Source organism: Neofelis nebulosa, chromosome 3 (assembly GCF_028018385.1).
Source record: "Neofelis nebulosa isolate mNeoNeb1 chromosome 3, mNeoNeb1.pri, whole genome shotgun sequence".
NCBI lineage: Eukaryota > Metazoa > Chordata > Mammalia > Carnivora > Felidae > Neofelis > Neofelis nebulosa.
The window spans coordinates 123,920,163-123,933,088 of record NC_080784.1 but is presented as its reverse complement, the minus strand read 5'-3'; positions in this window follow the sequence as shown (position 1 = coordinate 123,933,088).

The window sequence follows — 12,926 nt, the reverse complement described above, 5'->3', positions numbered from 1 at the left end:
AAATTGGTTTCCATACAACACCCAGTGCTCATCCCAAAAGGTGCCCTCCTCAATACCCATCACCCACCCTCCCCTCCCTCCCACCCCCCAGCAACCCTCAGTTTGTGCTCAGTTTTTAAGAGTCTCTTATGCTTTGGCTCTCTTCCACTCTAACCTCTTCTTTTTTTTTTTTCCTTCCCCTCCCCCATGGGTTTCTGTTAAGTTTCTCAGGATCCACATAAGAGTGAAAACATATGGTATCTGTCTTTCTCTGTATGGCTTATTTCACTTAGCATCACACTCTCCAGTTTCATCCACGTATACTGGCAGTCTTTTAAATTTTAGCCAGTGTATTGGCTGTAGTGTAATTTCAATGTGGTTTAAATTTGCACTTACTTCAAGATGAATTTTGAGCATTTTTTTCATGTACATATTGACCATTTGTATATTTCCTTTGTGTGAACTATTTAAATCTTGTACCTATTTTTATTTGGCTGTCTTTTTACTATTGAATTGTAAGAGTCCTTTATGCATTCTGGATATAACTACTCCATCAGATATCTGTGTCAAGAATATTTTCTCCTATTCTGTGGTTGGTGTTTTCACTTCCTTAATGGTGTTATTAAAAAAAAGCATTCGTTTTTAATTTGGAGAAAGTCTTTTGTATCCATTTGCTCTTTTGTGATTAATACTTTTTATGTCCTGAGAATTATTTCCGTAACCCAAATATGCAAAGAGGTTTCCTATCTACTCTCCTTGAAATGAGATAGTTTTAGCTTTCACATTTAGCTCTATGATCCAATTCAAGGTTTTTTGTGTGTGTGTGATGGGAGGTATGTGTTGAGGTTCTTTTGTTTTCATATGGATAACTACTTGTTCTAGTATTGTTTATTGAAAAACTCTCCTTTCTTCCATATATTACCTTACCACCTTTGTTTTTAAAAAGAAATAATATATGGGAGTGCCTGCGTGGCTCAGTTGGTTAAGTGTCCGGCTTCAGCTCAGGTCATGATCTCGCAGCTCGTGAGTTCGAGCCCCATGCTGGGTTTTGGTTTGATAGCTCAGAGCCTGGAGCCTGCTTTGGATTCTGTGTCTCCCTCTCACCCTGCCCCTCCCCCACTCACACTCTGTGTCTTTCTCTCTCTCAAAAACAAATAAACATTTAAAAAAATTTAAAAAAAATAAAGGTTAAAAAGAAAAAAAATAGCATATGTGTGGGTCTATTATTTTTGGAATCTGGAATCTCTATCATGTTCTATTGCTATTTGTGTATCCTATGCCAATACTGCACTATTTTAATTACTATAGCTTTACAATAATCCTTGAGTTGTCCTACTTAGTTCTTATTTTTGAAAACTCTTTTGGTGATTCTTCCTTTGAATTTTCATACTAGTTTTAGAATGAGCTTATCTATACAAACACACACACACACACACACACACACATGAACAACACCAACCTGTATTAAATCTATAAATCAATTTACAATTGATAACATATTTGTTATCAATAGCAGTCTTGTCTCATCTAACCCATAAACATGGTGTATCTGTTCACTTAGCATCATCTATAATATATGACAATAATGTTTAGATTTCAGTGTATGATTCTTATTCATGTTTTGTTTTACTTATTTATTTATTTATAAAGTTTTATTGATTTAAGTAATCTCTACACTCTAGGTGGAGTTTGAACTCATGACCCTGAGGTCAAAAGTCGTGTGCTCTTCTGACTAAACCAGCCAGCCCCCGCTATTTTTGTTTATTTTAGTCCATAGTGTTTCATATGCTGAATGATACTATAAATGATTATGATTTTATTTTCTGATTTTTCATTGCTACTATATTAAAATATAATTGATTTTTGTCTATTGACCTAGTTTTCACTAACTTTGCTAAATTCATTTCTAATCCTAGAAGCTTTTTGGTACATTTCTTAGGATGTTCTCTGTATATAGTCATGCAATTAGTTAATAAAGGCAGTTTAATACTTCTTCTTTGATATTTAGGACTTTTGTTTATTTTTCTGGCCTTAATCACTAGTTTTGATCTCCAGTACAATGTTGAATTGGTAAAGGCAGAATTTCTTGCCTTGGTCCCCAAAATAGGCATATAGTTTTAACAGTAAGTATGCTGCTAGCTTTAGGTTTTTAATAGTTTGCAAAAAGCTTTTTAATCATTCATGGATGTTGGATTTTGTCAAAGTTTTTCTTGCATCTATTGAGATGATCATACAACTTTTCTTTTTTATTCTCTTATGAATTACACTTACTCTGTGGTGAATTACATTAATATTTGAATATTTGGATTCCTGAAATAAATCCCACTTGATCATAATTTATTATCATTTTTCTATATTGTTGAGTTTGATCTGCTAATATTTTGTTCAGATTTTTTGTGCCTACGTTCATGAAATCTGTAGCTTTCTTGTAAAATATTTGTCTGGCTTAGTTATGAAGGTAATACTAATGGTAAGATTAGTTGGGAAGTGTCCCTCTTTCTCTATTTTCTAAAGTTATTTGAGTAAAATTGTTACTTTTTTTCTCCTTAAGTGTTTTATTGAATTAACCAGTAGAGTCACCTAGAAATTGAGTTTACTTTGTGGGAATATTTTAATTAAGACTCTAATTTCTAAAAATAGTCATAGGTCTCTTCAGATTTTCCATTTTTTCCTTGAATCAGTTGGTAACTTTTTTATCTGTGTCTGTCAAGGAATTTGTCCATTTCATGTAAGTTGTCAAATTTAGTGGAATAAAATTGTTTATATTATTCTCTTAACATTCTTTTAATGTCTGTAGTATATGTACTACTGTCTTCTGTTTTATTCCTAAATTTTATATTTGTGCCTTTTTAAAAATTGATCTAATTAGAGGTTTATCAATTATATTGTTCTTTTCCAACTAGCATTTGATTTCATTGACTTCTCTGCATTTTCTTTGTTATTTTACTGATCCTCAATTTTATCTATATATTTTTTCTACTTACTTTGGGTTTAATTTGATTTTAATTTTTTAGTTTCATAAGGATACCTGTATCAGCAATTTTAAGCCTTTATTATTTTCTATTATTATCATTTAAAGCTATAAAGTTTCCATCTAATTTCTGTTTTAGCTGCATCTCACAACTTTTGATATGCTGTGTTTTTATTACCGTTCAGTTCAAAATATCTTACTATTTCCCTTGGTTTTTTTTCTTGACTCATAGTGTTCCAATGTTTGGAAGTTTTACAGATATATTATTATTGGTTTCTAATTTAATTTCAGGTAGTCAGAGAACATAGCCTGTATAATTTCAATCACTTCAAAGTTTTTGGGAAGTATTATTATATGGTCCAGGAGAAGGTTCATCTTGATGAGTACTCCAAGCCATTTGAAAAAAAAATGTGTACTATTTTATTGTTGAATGTCAACTAATGTCAATTAGCTCAAGTTGATCAGTAGTATTTGTTGGTCAGATACGATTTTCTTACTACTTTTTTCTATCAAGTATGTATATGAAAGTGCTGACTTCTTCAGCTTTAGCGATTAGATTTGCCTACTTCTTTTAGTTGTAGCAGTTACTGATTCATGTACTTTGAAGTGTGATTAAGTATATGCTTGTTTAGGATTGCTCAGAATTTTTGATGAATTACCTCCTTCATCTTTGGGCAACGTTCTTCATTATCACTTGTGATACTCTTTTTTTAAAAGTACACTTTGTCTGAAATAAGTAGAGCTATCCCAACTTGGTTGGTTAATGTTTAGATGATGTTCTTTTCCCCCATCTTTCCATTTTCAACCTGTATATGTCTTTATGATGTAAGAGGGATTTGTGTGAAGAGCATATTGTGTGTTGCATTTAAATTTAATTTGACAATTTTCTCCTTTTAATTTGGGTATTTACATGATCTGAAAATAAATTATTATCAATTTTTCATTTTTATCAAACCTTCAAGGAAGGGATAATTAATTCCATGTTATTTAAGCTGCACCGACCATATCAGATTATAGAGAAGGAAAGATTCCAAATTATTCTATGAAGCCAGCACAACGCTAACAAACAGCACCAAAAAAGAGAAAAAATTACTGGGGAAAAAATCTATTTTATGCATATTGGTGCAAAATTCATAAATTAATAACAAATAGAATCACCCAGTGTTATGTTAAAAATAACAAACAAAAATAACAAACACACAAGCAAGTGGGCTGTTTTTAAAAAAGTAATAGGTGAAAAGAGGTGAAAAATCATATAAATAGCTCCATAAATGCTAAAAATCCCGTAAAGGCATTTGATAAAATTCACCTTATGTCCCTAATTTTAACTATTAAAGTTTTTTTTATCATTTTATTTTATTTCATCATGATAAGTATACTCTTTTTAAAAATTCATTTATTTATTTATTTAATGTTTTTATTTATTTTTGAGACAGAGAGAGACAGAGCATGAGCAGGGGAGGGGCAGAGAGAGACACACACAGAATCCGAAGCAGGCTCTAAGCTGTCAGCACAGAGCCCGACGCGGGGCTCGAACTCACGAACCGTGAGATCATGACCTGAGCTGAAGTCGGACACTCAACCAACTGAGCCACCCAGGCTCCCCAATAAGTATACTCTTTAATCCCCATCACCTATTGAACCCATCTCCCTCTCCCCTCCCAGTTTGTTCTCTATAGTTAAGAGTCTGTTTCTTGGTTTGTCGCTCTCTCTGTCTCTCTCTTTTTTTTCCTTTGCTCATTTATTTGTTTCTTAAATTTCATATATGAATGAGAGTGTATGGTATGTATGTTTCTCTGAATGACTTATTTCATTTAGCATTATACCCTCTAGATCCATCCATTTTGTTGCAAATGGCAAGATTTCATTGTTTTTTTTTTTTTTTATGGCTGAACAATAATCCGTTGTGTGTGTGTGTGTGGGGTATAGATATCACTTCTTCTTTATCAGTTTCTTTCATGATTATTGGTCTGTTGAGGCTGTCTAATTCCTCTGAGGTCCAACTGGTGATTTATATTTCCTCAAAAAACTACCAATTCCAGCTGGTTTTCAACTGAATTTACATGTAGTCCAGCACAATATCCTCCAAGAATTCTCTTTTCTCTGTGTTAGTGGTTATTTCCCTATTTTAATTTTCAACTTTATATGTTTGAGTCATTCCTCCCCCAACCCCTATTAAATTACCTAGACCTAAAATAATCCATCAAATGACACATACTTTTCAAATAGTAGCCTACTTACTATGTACACAGCCCAGAAATAGAGGAGCTGAAATCAGGGACAAGGATGAGGAAGGTAACAGGAGAGGGGTAGTTTGACAAACACAAGTCATTGAATAAACATTTAAAAAGCAGAGAGCCCGTGCACATATGACCTGGTCTTGAACACCCTGTATCTCCTTTTCCCAAGTCCTCCACACCCAGTAAAAACCTGCTACATCCCACCTTGCCTTCAACACCCAGGTGTCACCTCCTCTTGGAAACTTTCCTGGATTTCATGGGAAAAGTCAACGCCTTTCCTCTGATATTCAAGATTACTTTTTTTCCTTGAATTTTGAAAAATTTCAAATACAGAAAGTTAAAAGAATAAAACCAATGGGATTAATCAATGTTAACATTCGGTCAGTTTTACTTTAGATCTTTTTTGTTAAAAGAAGCATTATGGACAAATTAAAAGTCCTTCCTTTTGAATGAAATCTTTCCATTTGCAATGACATGGATGGAGCTAGAGTGTATTATGCAAAGCGAAATAAGTCAGGCAGAGAAAGACAAATACTATATGATTTCACTCATATATGGAATTCAAGATACAAAACAGACAAGGGGCATCTGAGTGGCTCAGTCGGTTAAGCATCCGACTTCGGCTCAGGTCACAATCTCACGGATGGTGAGTTCGAGCCCTGCATGGGGCTCTGGGCTGACAGCTCAGAGCCTGGAGCCTGCTTCAGATTCTGTGTCTCCCTCTGTCTGCCCCTCCAGTGCTTGCACTCTGTCTCTTGCAGTGTGCCAAAAATAAATATTTAAAAAATTAAAAAAAAAAAAAAAAGAAACAAAACAGACACACATATGGGAAGGGGAAAGAAAAGAGAGAGAGACAAAGGGAAACAAACCGTGAGAGACTCCTTACCATAGAGAACAAACAGGATTGGTGGAGGGAGGTGGGTAGGGGATGGACTACATGGGTAATGGGTATTAAAGAGGGTACTTGTCATGTTGAGCACTGGGTGTTATATGTAAGTGATGAATCACTAAATTCTACTCCTGAAAACACTATTACGCTGTACGTTAGCTAACTTTGATTTAAATAAAAATTTGAAAGGAAAAATAAATAAATTAATAAAAGTCCTTCCTTTTACCAACCAAAGCAATTTCTTTCCTTCGCCAGAGACCACCACAAATGTGAATTTGGTAGTTATTGTGACATATTTGTATCCATAAATTATAAATAGTATTATTTGTGATTTCCATTAAAATCAAATGTTCATGAAAGAAATAAGAAAATAAATTATTATCCACTTGGCAATTTTTTCAGGCTCATCCCTACTGGGATTAACACTGGGGAAAGAACCATAACCTCAGTGCTAAAGTAGTTGCCTAGGTTTTTGTATTTCTCTCTCTGGAGAACTTTACTGTTGAAGATGACAAATCATCTTAAGCATTTTATTATTTTTTTCCCTCTGTGTAATTTGATTCATTCATTCACTCATCCATGAATTTATTCAAGAAGCATTCGTAACAGGGTCACAAGATTTATGCATACGACGTCTCAGGTATGTAGTCAGGATATGTTTTTAAAAATTATGTCTAAAACAACCCCAATCTATACTATAACCATCAGTCTATCAAGTAAAAGGCAAAAAAAGTAGCTTCTAGTCTTATTAAAACATGGACCACTGTAATGATTGAAATAATCTTTTAAGGTTGTGCTCTTTATCACTTGGTAAAAAGAAATGCTCAGTTTCCTAGAATCTTCCTGTCTTCCTGATTCTCTCCCAGGGCATCTTAGGGAAGGAGGACTTCATGACTTCCTGGCTGGGGGAAGATAGGCTCCCCAGAACTTGCAATGGTTTTGTTCCATTCCTCCAATCTTCATGAGGGTGCCCTGTTTGCTTGATTGTTTCCTGCCTACTGCATTTGTAGCTGAGGTCTTTACCTTGTGGAATAGTCTTGTTTATCTTGTTTGGTTAGTTTTGCAGTTGACCTTAGGTTACAATGGTACAAAAAAACCTTTGTCCTCCATGTGGCCTCCTACTGTGATGGTCCATCCCAAACCAAGGCCAGGGATCCCTTTACATCTCACCAATCCAGACCCTAAAAGGCAATCTGTCACCTGCTTCTCAAATTACCTGATGGTTCAATCCTTCCTCCCCAGGCTTGCTCTACTCTACACAAGGAATAAAGGAAGATTTTGTTATTGCAAGGCAGAAATGGCAACTGCCCCGAAAAGCAAATTTGAAGGCTACTCTCTAAGCACTCTTTGTTGCCAAATTAAACTCTGATGTGGTTTTGCCCCAGCTTGGTTAGGGCAACCTGTGTTTTGGGTTCTTCGCAGAGACTCAAACAACCCAACAGCTTCCTTCTTCCCATGGCAGTCCTAACACCCAGTCCTGGTGGAAGCCCAGAGAGAAGTTGGGACATTCAGATCTGTTTTCCACATCTCCTCTTTCCCTTTTCCTTCCTACGGCCCTCTATAATAGGGATGGGCTTCCCTTCCTTCTGTATCACATCCTCCTCGTATCACCATGCAGCAAGGCCTGGCTATCAGGGGCCGAAGGCATATAGGTGTTAATGTTATGTGAGAAATCAGAGTCCTCTCTAGGCTTAAAAAAATGAAAGAAAGGAATTTAGAAAATTCTTTGGCTATAAAGCCTACAAATCTTTGGCTTTTAAATTTATTGTGTTACTTTAAAGCCCTATTTAAATGATAGGAATTGAATAGCAACATCCTTATTCATATTTCTTTAGTCACCAGTCAAGTGGATATTTCTGGTCAACTGAGAGGAAGCTCTCAGAAGGAGATGGTGCCATAGAGAAGCAAACAGTTCTTATTCAGAAGGCCAGCTTTGGAACTGGGTGGAAAATTCCAGTATCCACCATCTTTCCAATTTCCCTTGTCTGGCCAAAGCTGCAAAGCATGGTTGTTGAGTAGAAACAGCTATTTACCCTCATCCTAGGAAGATATTTTCTTTCACCTTTGGAAAGCAACATGCTGCTATCTGACCTTTATTATGTCCTCACTGAATGCTTTGCAATGCTTCACAGTGATTTGCAATGCTTTGCAGTAACTTTAGGGTTACCACATGAAAAATAATTGAAAATCTCTTGGTCCTTAGGAGATGAGGCCTCCCAGACATGCATATATGCAAATAAAAATGATCTCTGACTTCCCTTTGTGTGTTCAACCTGTTTGCACTACTGACCAGATACAAGAAGAAAATATTTCTTATTCCATGTGGCCATGTTCCAGGTAGAATGACACTACACATTTCAACTTGGTTTCAAAGCCTCTGCCCTGAAAAGAAAAAAGAAAGAGAACGTGTATAATCTTGTTCTCATGGGATTAAAATCTGTTTGGAACACCATACAATGACTGGAAAGAGGAGCAGGAGCAGTACATCTTTCAGCAAAGTGCCAAGGCCCTGGAGTCAGAGCTGGCTGGTTTCTTCCTATTTATGTTACCCCATAATTGGAATAATTAGTTAACTGACAAAGTTTAAACACAGGGTTTATTTTATGACCTCCTATAAAATAATATCCTCAACAGTCTGAAAAACAGAAGTTCAGTAAAAGTCCATCTTAAGTTTGTGAACTCTTCTAAAAACAACAGATAATTGAAAAGAGTATGTGTATAAGTTTGTTGTATAGAGCATGAAAATAATGCGAGGAAATAGAATTAGGCAAAAGAATATAATGGTTTTTTTTCTACCATAAACTTAAATGTTTGACACCTGCTTCCACATGTTTATTCTATTATCTAGAATTGCATAATTAGTTATTCTGAATTTAATGTTGACATTACATGATATTCCATAAAGACCATTGTAAATCCTAAATTCCCTGCCTTTTGAAAAGTTGAGAACCTCTGCTCTATAAGGTCTTTCTGACATCAAAACTCTATAGGAAAAATAAAAACACTCCTATTGCACTTTGAGGTTCTGTTACAAATATTCTGTGGTTGGATGGGTTAATTAAGTTTAAATTATCTTATATATGATAAAACCAATGGTCCTCTGAGATTATGCAATTTATTCAGGTCACACAAAGTTGATGAAATATCTGGAATGGGAACTTCATGCATTTCCTGTATACTTCACTAATATGGGGGTCGGAGCACAGTGTCTTAGATCTCTAAGGTTATTGCATCTTTGGGTTCAGCATGACAGGCAAGTCACCTGTGTGCTATGCTTTCACTCAACAAAACCAACAATGACTATGAAAAATGGTGTCCACAGTAGAAATTCAGATGGCCACAGTTAGAATATATTTTCCATTTATATTGAGAAGCATATTCTTTGATGCATACCACATACTTCAGCATTTGAACTAGATGGAATCTTAACGACAAAGGAAACAGATAAGTATTTTGTTTTATCTCTCTTCTATGGGGCTTTTTTTTAGAATGAAAGAGTACCTACATAGTTCCTGAACTATGAAATATTATCTTTGCTTATCAGAATTATTCCACTCTTCCTTACCAGATCTTACAATATTACTGCCTCCCTTTCTCAGTCCAGGCTTTTCCATGAATGTAATATATTATATGAAAGGGGCCTGAAGAAAACGCATAGCATCCTGACATGCTTAGTGACCTAAGGAGAAGTGTTGCAACTGTGGGTAGAGTTAGAGTGTGGGAAGAGCTTATGAGGAGATCTAGTCCCATGTGTTATATTGTTCAAGTAAGAGCTGCACACTGCGTGGAAGTTGCATTGCCAGTCAACATAAAATGACCTAGGCCTGTGCACATAAATTAGATCTTTAGTTTTAGCTACAAAACGAGCCTCAAGTACATAGCATGGAAACTGAAGACTGTTCCACTCATCCTATCTTTTGAAAAAATGCAGTGTCTGGATAGAAATCATTTAATAAAAATCTACAATGGGGCTTATAAAACAATACTGCAGCTTAAGAATAGGGAACAACATTCCCAAATATAAAAGAAAATCAGTTTATATAAGAAACATCATAATTTTAGAAAGCAATTGCTTCATTTCTCCTCAAGTGTATGAATGGTGTAGCCTCCATGAAACAGGTGCTCTGGCCATCAAGGTAAGGCAAAGGCTGGGGTCAAAATACTATCTGAGTGAATGGGAAACTAATACACTAATAAATACACTAATACACTAATAAACTACAGGTACACAAGTTTAAAAATCTTCTCAAAATGGAAGTAGTAAATAGTAGAATTAACACTTCTGACATCAAATCAACATTCTGGAGGGCAAACTTGAGATACTCATCAAAAAACTGTAGAGTGGGTTAAAAAAACACTTCTTAATGTGATAAAGGTTAAAAATAAAAGAATAGATGACAATAACTTTAATTTTTATTGAGCATATATTACATTTCAGGCATACATTGGGCAAATTCAAATGAAAAAGAAATCAAGATGGTTTCATAAACATCATACAGAGTAGCATGCATACAAAGTAGCACCAGACCTGACAAAGAGGGTCATTTTGTATTGATAAAAGGAAAGTTGCATTGTCAAGAAATATCCTGGCATTAAATAATGTGATATTTTACAAGTTACAACTTCGGAGAATGAGAGACACACTTAAAAGGAACCGAGAAGTACTGATCTAATCTAAGGGAGAGGAATGCATACAGGTTGGGCCACCCAATCCATGAGGATGCCGAGACACCTAGTCATAAAATCTTTTTTTTTCTTCCTAGTCATAAAATCTTAATGAACAATGGCTTAAGGCTTTGCTTCTCGAAGTGAGGTCTACAGACGAACAGCATGGGATTCGCCTGGAGCTTTCTAGAGATGCAGAATCTCGGGCTCACCCTATACCTACTGAATCCAAATCTGCATTCTAACAAAATGCCCAGGTGATTCAAATGCACATTACTCATTCATGCATACACATATATACTTCATACATAAAGAAGATTTTGAATAATAAAAAGTAAGGTAAATTTATATGTGCTATATACTTTACATATGGACTATCCTCTTTTTTTGAACATTTATGGAAGACTTATGAAATGCATCACTTGGCTATAGATAAAACTATCAATTCTGAATAGTAGAAGTTGTAAAAGTCAAATAATCTACAAATTACATTAAAATTTAATGGCACAGATTTGAACAAAAATCAACAAACCAAAAAATAATAACTACTAGCTATTGTTTCAAAGAAGATATTAAAAATAAAATTATGGACTTTTTAGAAAACTATACACCGAAATTTGTAAGATGCTCTCAACTGTACTCATAGGCAAAAGCTTTAATTATTTAATACGAAAAGTTCTAATCTAAATATTTAAGTTAAGGAAGTAGAGGAACTATAGAAGCTTTGTGGAAGGCCAAGACACATATGTCTGGTGACAAAACTGATTCAATTGATTCTTTTCTTATACAGATTATAAATCATATTCTTCAACCACTTAGAGCTTTGTCATTGTTCTTTACACTGATGTAGAAACCAATCATTACTTAGACGGTGCTGTGCTCCTTGAAAATAGAAGTTTTTGACTGCCTGAAAATCAGACCCAGAGCTAGAATAGCTCACTCATTAACTAGAGGGCCACAGAAGAGTTTTACTTGCAGCTTACAGCTGAGCCCCTTTCCTGATCATCTTTCCAGGAAGGATAGAAGAGGAGAGTATTCTGTTTCCTTTTATTGTTTTAACAGGGCAAATAATATGGGCTCGTAGTGGCATCTGATCACAACATCCTGCTCTGATTTAGGACAAAAGGACAAGCTTCTTGCTAATTTTTATGGACAAATAACAGATAATTATATTTGACTTTCTAAACAAAGAGAATTTTGAAGTGATTTCTGTACATTACATGTGTGCCTCTTTTACTGAAGATATTCAGGATATGTCAGAATAGAGTCCAGCCCTTGGTGTATTTTGCTTAAGAACAATAGAAAATAAAAGCTGTTAATCACATCTGTCCCTATAAAACAACAACAACAAAAACAACAACAACAACTTATTATGTAGTTTGCCAGGAAGTCTTGGGGTCCATTTAGAGGATTTTCCTAGGTGATTCTGAGAACAAGGACTTAGGACTTTGTCCATAAGAGTTATTGAGAAACTTTGGATGTTTTTAAATGGGGAAGAGGGACTCATAATCATTTTGGCATCTTAAAATGATCATCGTTATTGTTCATGTGGTGAAGAATAGATTAGATAGGAATGAAGCTGAAGATTGAAGCTGGAGACTGAAAATCCACATATGACTTCTGACTACCCCAAATTTAACTACTAATAGCCTATGGTTGACCAGAAGCCTTACTGAGAACATTAAACAGCTGTCTAACACATATTTTTATATCTATTATATACTGTATTCTTATAACAAAATAATCCAGGGAAAAGATAATGTTAAGAAAACCATAAGGAAAAGAAAATACATTTATAGTACTGTATTGTATTTGTTGAAAAAACAAAAACAAAACATGTATAAGTGGACTCACACAGGTAAAACCCATGTTGTTCAAAGGTCACCTGTATTTCAAACACAATTTTAAAGAGTTTGTATTTCTTTTTTCAAAGGAAAGAGGCCACTGAAAGTTCTCAGTATTAAAGTGAAAGGATCAAAGTTGTGTTACACGAACACCGTTTAGCCTCCTACAAGAATACTGTGAGGGATGTGGGGAGGGTAGCAGTTCTTCCAGTAGAACTATTACTTTATGTAAGAAGATATAAGTATTCAAATTAGAGCAGCAGAATCAAAATCGAAAAGAAGAAACCATGCTCAAACCCCCATTTTTCATCAATGCATTTTAATATTGAGGTACCGTT